This window comes from Chenopodium album, chromosome 26, assembly GCF_948465745.1.
Source record: "Chenopodium album chromosome 26, dcCheAlbu1.1, whole genome shotgun sequence".
NCBI lineage: Eukaryota > Viridiplantae > Streptophyta > Magnoliopsida > Caryophyllales > Amaranthaceae > Chenopodium > Chenopodium album.
Window position 1 is genome coordinate 21,980,059 of NC_137859.1, and position 9,656 is coordinate 21,989,714.

The window sequence follows — 9,656 nt, forward strand, 5'->3', positions numbered from 1 at the left end:
CTGTTAAACCAATCCTGAGCTACCCCTTTGAGAGTGGCCGGAAAGCATCTACACCATGTAGCATCATCTACACTTTGCAAGTACATCAGATTCCTGTACGAGGTAACATGCTCTTCTGGGTTGCCCGTACCATCATAGGCACCCACTAGCACACTTTTCACTTTTGCTGGTTGAGGGGACGCTAATATGTCTTGCGAAAACGGAGGCGGCTTATCACCCAAATTCAACAAACGCATCTGCCAATCAATTGGCTGAGGCTGAGCGGACGTTCCAGCCAAATAGGGAGCCTGGCCGAGCATCTGGCCATACGGCCCATACTGCCCGAAAACTTGTGGAGTTGGTTGTACCAACCCATTGGGTACTTGAGGAGGCTGATATTGCAATGGCTGAATTAGACGGGGAGTAACAGTATGGCTGGAAGCGGCCGTGTTGGTGTATTGGGAGAAAGATCGGTTGGAGGCCTCATCCGGCATGGTTGGGGTAGAGGCCGTGTCAGAGTATGCGGCCCTCTCCCTTTGCTTGTGCCGAATGTAATCCCTTGCATCCTTAAAACGCTGGGACGGCTCAGCCTCCACTCTTTTTGGCTGTCTGCCCCTCCCCCCAGCCGACTGTGTTTTCGCCAGCAGGCCAGAGAGATTGGTCTGTGGGACTCGGGGAGACCTTCCGTGCGGACGACGGAATGGGGTATTACCGGCATCAGTTGCATTGGTCTTGTTGTTGGCTTTCTTAGAGGTACTTCCTCCCCCCTTTTGCTGGACAGCCGCTAACTCCTTGCGGAGCTTAGTCAGCTCGGCCATTAAGGCAGTTGGGGTAGGTTGTTCGGCCTCTTCAAATGAGGCAGTCAAAGGATTGCTTGAGTGTATGGTAGTACATATGTCCTCTACATTACCGTCCTCGCCTGGACGAGGTCCAAGATTAGGTGTCTGACCATCTATTCCCATAACGGACGAGTATCCCCACACACGGCGCCAAATGTTTCGGGGTTTTTTGTGATTCCCTCGGATACTTGTCGCGCTCTGTTGACAAAGACTCGGACACCTTCAAAATAACGAATATTCCGGTGATCGGAATATTCGCCTTCGACGCTCAAGTTAGTGAACGGAAACGGAAAAGGCTAGAGAGAGAGAGTAGAGAGAACTTGGAGCGTTTTTAGAGCTCTAGTATTTATGTCACGTCAAATTCCACCCCTCCCATCATAAATGATTGGGGTATTTATAGGGGTGGGAGCTTGTGCCCCTTTAGGGTTATTACCCTAAAATCACGAGACGTGATTGGCTGTGCAATCAGAGGTCGCCACGTGTCATGAGGGGCGCCGTTTTGCGGCTTTCAGAGCTTTCTCGGGATTTGGGCTTGAGGTCATCAGAGCCCTTTTCCCTTTCTGATTTGTAACTTTAGGGTATTTGACATGGCTGACAAATGTCACCTTAACAAGGAGACACGTGTCTCATTCTCATAGGGCCACGTGTCACCTATTTATTGGGCCACGTGTCACTATGAGATTAGGCCACGTACTTGGGGTATTTTTACCCTAAACAAAAAACATTCTAAAAAAACTTTTTGAATCAAATGAAAGTCAAATGCATTCAACAAAGCTGATTGAGTGAAATGAAAGTAAAATACTTTAAACAAAGCTTTTAGAATCAAATGAAAGTCAAATACATTCAAACAAAGCTTTTTGAATCAAATGAAAGTCAATTGTATTCCACAATGCTAATTGAGTCAAATGAAAGTCATAAGCATTTAACAAACCTAATTGAATCAAATGAAAGTTAAACACTTTTAATCAAAGCTTTTTCAATCAAATGAAAGCCAAATACATTCAAAAAAGCTAATTCAGTCAAATGAAAATCAAACACTTTTAACAAAGCTTTTAAAATCAAATGAAAGTCAAATTCATTCAAACAAAGCTTTTTGAATCAAATGAAAGTCAATTGCATTCCACAATGCTAATTGAGTCTAATGAAAGTCATACACTTTCAACAAAGCTAATTGAGTCAAATTAAAGTCAAATGCATTCAACTACGCTAATTGAGTAAAATGAAAGTCAAACACTTTCAACAAAGCTTTTAGAATCAAATGAAAGGCAAATACATTCAAACAAAGCTTTTTGAATCAATTGAAAGTTAATTGCATTCCACAATGCTAATTGAGTCAAATGAAAGTCAAACAAATTCAACAAAGCTAATTGAGTCAAATGAAAGTCAAACACGTTCAAACAAAGCTTTTTAAATCAAATGAAAGTCAAATGCATTCAACAAAGCTAATTGAGTCAAATGAAAGTCAAACACTTTCAACAAAGCTTTTTGAATCAAATGAAAGTGAAATACATTCAAACAAAGTTTTTTGAATCAAATAAAAGTCAATTGCATTCCACAATACTAATTGAGTCAAATGAAAGTCAAACACATTTAACAAAGCTAATTGAGTCAAATGAAAGTCAAACACATTCAAACAAAGCTTTTTGAATCAAATGATAGTCAAATGCATTCAACAAAGCTAATTGAGTCAAATGAAAGTCAAACACTTTCAACAAAGCTTTTAGAATCAAATGAAAGTCAAATACATTCAAACAAAGGTTTTTGAATCAAATGAAAGTCAATTGCATTCCACAATGCTAATTGAGTCAAATGAAAGTCAAACACTTTCAACAAAGCTAATTTAGTCAAATTAAAGTCAAACACTTTCAAACGAAGCTTTTTGAATCAAATGAAAGTCACATGCATTCAACAAAGCTAATTGAGTCAAATGAAAGTCAAACACTTTCAACGAAGCTTTTAGAGTCAAATGAAAGTCAAATACATTCAAACAAAGCTTTTTGAATCAAACGAAAGTAAATTGCATTCCACAATACTAATTGAGTCAAATGAAAGTTAAACACATTCAACAAAGCTAATTGAGTCAAATGAAAGCCAATCACATTCAAACAAAGCTTTTTGAGTTAATTGAAATTCTAATGCATTCAATAAAGCTAATTGAGTCAAATGAAAGTAAAAGACTTTCAATAAAGCTTTTATAATCAAAAGAAAGTCAAATATAGACAAAGCTTTTTAAATCAAATAAAGTCAAATGCATTCAACTACGCTAATTGAGTAAAATGAAAGTCAAACACTTTCAACAAAGCTTTTAGAATCAAATGAAAGTCAATTACATTCAAACAAAGTTTTTTGAATCAAATGAAAGTCAATTGCATTCCACAATACTAATTGAGTCAAATGAAAATTAAACACATTCAACAAAGCTAATTGAGTCAAATGAAAGTCAAACACATTCAAACAAAGCTTTTTGAATCAAATGAAAGTCAAATGCATTCAACAAAGCTAATTTAGTCAAATGAAAGTCAAACACTTTCAACAAAGCTTTTAGGATCAAATGAAAGTCAAATACATTCAAACAAAGCTTTTAGAGTCAAATGAAAGTCAATTGCATTCCACACTGCTAATTGAGTCAAATGAAAGTCATACACTTTCAACAAAGCTAATTTAGTCAAATTAAAGTCGAACACTTCCAAACGAAGCTTTTTGAATGAAATGAATGTCAGATGCATTCAACAAAGCTAATTGAGTCAAATGAAAGTCAAACACTTTCAACAAAGCTTTTAGAATCAAATGAAAGTCAAATACAATTAAACAAAGCTTTTTGAATCAAATGAAAGTAAATTGTATTCCACAATACTAATTGAGTCAAATGAAAGTCAAACACATTCAACAAAGGTAATTGAGTCAAATGAAAGCCAATCACATTCAAACAAAGCTTTTTGAGTTAATTGAAATTCTAATGCATTCAACAAAGCTAATTGAGTCAAATGAAAGTAAAAGACTTTCAATAAAGCTTTTATAATCAAATGAAAGTCAAATATAGACAAATAAAGCTTTTTGAATCAAATGAAAGTCAATTGCATTCCAAAATGCTAAGTGAGTAAATGAAAGTCAAACACATTCAACAAAGCTAATTGAGTCAAGTGAAAGTTAAACACATTCTAAAAAAACTTTTTGAATCAAATGAAAGTCAAATGCATTCAACAAAGCTGGTTGATTCTAATGAAAGTAAAGTACTTTAAACAAAGCTTTTAGAATCAAATGAAAGTCAAATACATTCAAACAAAGCTTTTTGAATCAAATGAAAGTCAATTGCATTCCACAAAGCTAATTGAGTCAAATGAAAGTCAAACACATTCAAACAAAGCTTTTTAAATCAAATGAAAGTCAAATGCATTCAACAAAGCTAATTGAGTCAAATGAAAGTCAATTACTTTCAACAAAGCTTTTAGAATCAAATGAAAGTCAAATACATTCAAACAAAGCTTTTTGAATCAAATGAAAGTCAATTGCATTCCACAATACTAATTGAGTCAAATGAAAGTCAAACACATTCAACAAAGCTAATTGAGTCAAATGAAAGTCAAACACATGCAAACAAAGCTTTTTGAATCAAATGAAAGTCAAATGCATTCAACAAAGCTAGTTGAGTCAAATGAAAGTCAAATACTTTCAACAAATCTTTTAGAATCAAATGAAACTCAAATACATTCAAACAATGCTTTTCGAATCAAATGAAAGTCAATTGCATTCCACAATACTAATTGAGTCAAATGAAAGTCATACACTTTCAACAAAGCTAATTGAGTCAAATGAAAGTCAAACACTTTCAAACAACGCTTTTGGAATCAAATGAAAGTCAAATGCATTTAACAAAGCTAATTGAGTGAAATCAAAGTCAAACACTTTCAACAAAACTTTTAAAATCAAAAGAAAGTCAAATACATTCAAACAAAGCTTTTTGAATCAAATGAAAGTCAATTGCATTCCACAATGCTAATTGTGTCAAATGAAAGTCAAACACATTAAAACAAAGCTTTTTGAATCAAATGAAAGTCAAATGCATTCACCAAAGCTAATTCTGTAAAATGAAAGTCAAACACTTTCAACAAGGCCTTTTGAATCAAATGAAAGTCAAATGCATTCAACAAAGCTAATTGAGTCAAATGAAAGTAAAAAACTTTCAACAAATTTTTTACAATCAAATGAAAGTCAAACACATTCAAAGAAAGCTTTTTGAATCAAATGAAAGTCAAATGCAGTCAACAAAGCTAATTGAGTGAAATGATAGTCAAAACACTTTTGAAAAAGCTTTTAAAATCAAATGAATGTCAAATATATTCAAACAAAGGTTTTTGAATCAAATGAAAATGAATTGCTTTCCATAATGCTAATTGAGTCAAATGAAAGTCAAACACATTAAATAAAGCTAATTAAGTCATATGAAAGTCACACACATTCAAATAAAGCTTTTTAAATCAAATGAAAGTCGAATGCATTCAACAAAGCTAATTTAGTCAAATAAAAATCAAACACTTTCAACAAAGCTTTTAGAATCAAATGAAAGTCAAATATATTCAAACAAAGCTTTTTGAATCAAATGAAAGTCAATTGCATTCCACAATGTTAATTGAGTCAAATGAAAGTCAAACACATTAAAACAAAGCTTTTTGAGTTAATTGAAAGTCAAATGCATTCAACAAAGCTAATTGAGTCAAATGAAAGTAAAAGACTTGCAATAAAGCTTTTATAATCAAATGAAAGTCAAATACAGTCAAATAAAGCTTTTTGAGTCAAATGAAAGTAAATTGCATTCCAAAATGCTAATTGAGTCATATGAAAGTCAAACACATTCAACAAAGCTAATTGAGTCAACTGAAAGTCAAACACATTCTAAAAAAACTTTTTGAATCAAATGAAAGTCAAATGCATTCAACAAAGCTGATTGATTCAAATGAAAGTAAAATACTTTAAATAAAGCTTTTAGAATCAAATGAAAGTCAAATACATTCGAACAAAGCTTTTTGAATCAAATGAAAGTCAATTGTATTCCACAATGCTAATTGATTCAAATGACAGTTATACGCATTTAACAAACCTAATTGAGCCAAATGAAAGTTAAACACTTTCAATCAAAGCTTTTTCAATCAAATGAAAGTCAAATACATTCAAAAAAGCTAATTCAGTCAAATGAAAATCAGACACTTTCAACTAAGCTTTTAAAATCAAATGAAAGTCAAATTCATTCAAACAAAGCTTTTTGAATCAAATGAAAGTCAAATACATTCAAACAAAGCTTTTTGAATCAAATTAAAGTCAATTGCATTCGACAATGCTAATTGAGTCAAATGAAAGTCAAAAGCATTCAACAAAGCTAATTGAGTCAATAGAAAGCCAATCACATTCAAACAAAGCTTTTTGAGTTAATTGAAAGTCAAATGCATTCAATAAAGCTAATTGAGTCAAATGAAATTAAAAGACTTTCAATAAAGCTTTTATAATCAAATGAAAGTCAAATACAGTAAAAATAAACCTTTTTGAATCAAATTAAAGTCAATTGTATTCCAAAATTCTAATTGAGTCAAATGAAAGTCAAACACATTCAACAAAGCTAATTGAGTCAACTGAAAGTCAAACACTTTCTAAAAAAACTTTTTGAATCAAATGAAAGTCAAATGCATTCAACAAAGCTGATTGAGTCAAATGAAAGTAAAGTACTTTAAACAAAGCTTTAAGAATCAAATGAAAGTCAAATACATTCAAACAAAGCTTTTTGAGTCAAATGAAAGTCAATTGCATTCCACAAAGCTAATAGAGTCAAATGAAAGTCAAACACATTCAAACAAAGCTTTTTAAATCAAATGAAAGTCAAATGAATTCAACAAAGCTAATTGAGTCAAATGAAAGTCAAACACTTTCAACAAAGCTTTTAAAATGAAATGAAAGTCAAATACATTCAAACATAGGTTTTTGAATCAAATGAAAGTCAATTGCATTCCACAATACTAATTGAGTTAAATGAAAGTCAAACACATTCAACAAAGCTAATTGTGTCAAATGAAAGTCAAACACAGCTTTTTGAATCAAATGAAAGTCAAATGCATTCAACAAAGCTAATTGAGTCAAATGAAAGTAAAAGACTTTCAATAAAGCTTTTATAATCAAATGAAAGTCAAATACAGTCAAATAAAGCTTTTTGAATCAAATGATAGTAAATTGCATTCCAAAATGCTAATTGAGTCAAATGAAAGTCAAACACATTCAACAAAGCTAATTGAGTCAACTGAAAGTCAAACACATTCTAAAAAAACTTTTTGAATCAAATGAAAGTCAAATGCATTCAACAAAGCTGATTGATTCAAATGAAAGTAAATTACTTAAAATAAAGCTTTTAGAATCAAATGAAAGTCAAATACATTCGAACAAAGCTTTTTGAATCAACTGAAAGTCAATTGTATTCCACAATGCTAATTGATTCAAATGACAGTCATACGCATTTAACAAACCTAGTTGAGCCAAATGAAAGTTAAACACTTTCAATTAAATGACAGTCAAATACATTCAAAAAAGCTAATTCAGTCAAATGAAAATCAAAACACTTTCAACAAAGCTTTTAAAATCAAATGAAAGTCAAATTCATTCAAACAAAGCTTTTTGAATCAAATGAAAGTCAAATACATTCAAACAAAGCTTTTTGAATCAAATTAAAGTCAATTGCATTCCACAATGCTAATTGAGTCAAATGAAAGTCAAAAGCATTCAACAAAGCTAATTGAGTCAATAGAAAGCCAATCACATTCAAACAAAGCTTTTTGAGTTAATTGAAAGTCAAATGCATTCAACAAAGCTAATTGAGTCAAATGAAATTAAAAGACTTTCAATAAAGCTTTTATAATCAAATGAAAGTCAAATACAGTAAAAATAAACCTTTTTGAATCAAATTAAAGTCAATTGCATTCCAAAATTCTAATTGAGTCAAATGAAAGTCAAACACATTCAACAAAGGTAATTGAGTCAACTGAAAGTCAAACACTTTCTAAAAAAACTTTTTGAATCAAATGAAAGTCAAATGCATTCAACAAAGCTGATTGAGTCAAATGAAAGTAAAGTACTTTAAACAAAGCTTTAAGAATCAAATGAAAGTCAAATACATTCAAACAAAGCTTTTTGAGTCAAATGAAAGTCAATTGCATTCCAGAAAGCTAATAGAGTCAAATGAAAGTCAAACACATTCAAACAAAGCTTTTTAAATCAAATGAAAGTCAAATGAATTCAACAAAGCTAATTGAGTCAAATGAAAGTCAAACACTTTAAACAAAGCTTTTAAAATCAAATGAAAGTCAAATACATTCAAACATAGGTTTTTGAATCAAATGAAAGTCAATTGCATTCCACAATACTAATTGAGTCAAATGAAAGTCAAACACATTCAACAAAGCTAATTGTGTCAAATGAAAGTCAAACACATTCAAACACAGCTTTTTGAATCAAATGAAAGTCAAATGGATTCAACAAAGCTAATTGATTCAAATGAAAGTCCAACACTTTCAACAAAGCTTTTAGAATCAAATGAAAGTCAAATACATTCACACAAAGATTTTTGAATGAAATGAAAGTCAATTGCATTCCACAATGCTAATTTAGTCAAATGAAAGTCAAACACTTTCAAAGAAAGCTTTTTAAATCAAATGAAAGTCAAATGCATTCAACAAAGGTAATTGAGTCAAATGAAAGTCAAACACTTTCAACAAAGCTTTTAGAATCATATGAAAGTCAAATACATTCAAACAAGCTTTTTGAATCAAATGAAAGTCAATTACATTCCACAATACTAATTGAGTCAAATGAAAGTCAAACACATTCAACAAAGCTAATTGAGTCAAATGAAAGTCAAACACATTCAAACAAAGCTTTTTTAATCAAATGAAAGTCAAATGCATTCAACAAAGCTAATTGAGTCAAATGAAAGTCAAACACTTTCAACAAAGCTTTTAGAATCAAATGAAAGTCAAATACATTCAAACAATGCTTTTTGAATCAAATGAAAGTCAATTGCATTCCAGAATGCTACTTGAGTCAAATAAAAGTCAAACATATTCAACAAAGCTAATTGAGTCAAATGAAAGTCAAGCGCATTAAACAAAGCTTTTGGAATCAAATGAAAGTCAAATGCATCCAACAAAGCTAATTGAGTCAAATGAAAGTCAAACACTTTCAGCAAAGCTTTTAGAATCAAATGAAAGTCAAATACATTCAAACAAAGCTTTTTGAATCAAATGAAAGTCAATTGCATTCCACAATGCTAATTAACTCAAATGAAAGTCAAACACATTCAACAAAGCTAATTGAGTCAAATGAAAGTCAAACACATTCAAACAAAGCTTTTTGCTTAAAATGAAAGTAAAATGCATTCAACAAAGCTAGTTGAGTCAAATGAAATTAAAAGACTTTCAACAAAGCTTTTAGAATCAAATGAAAGTCAAATACATTCAAACAAAACTTTTTGAATCAAATGAAAGTAAATTACATTCCACAATGCTAATTGAGTCAAATAAAAGTCAAACATATTAAACAAAGCTAATTGAGTCAAATAAAAGTCAAGCGCATTCAAACAAAGCTTTTTGAATCAAATAAAAGTCAAATGCATTCAACAAAGTTAATTGATTTAAATGAAAGTCAAGCACTTTCAACAAAGCTTTTACAATCAAATGAAAGTCAAATACATTCAAACCAAGCTTTTTGAATCAAATGAAAGTCAATTGCATTCCACAATGCTAATTGACTCAAATGAAAGTCAAACACATTCAACAAAGCTAATTGAGTCAAATGAAAGTCAAACAC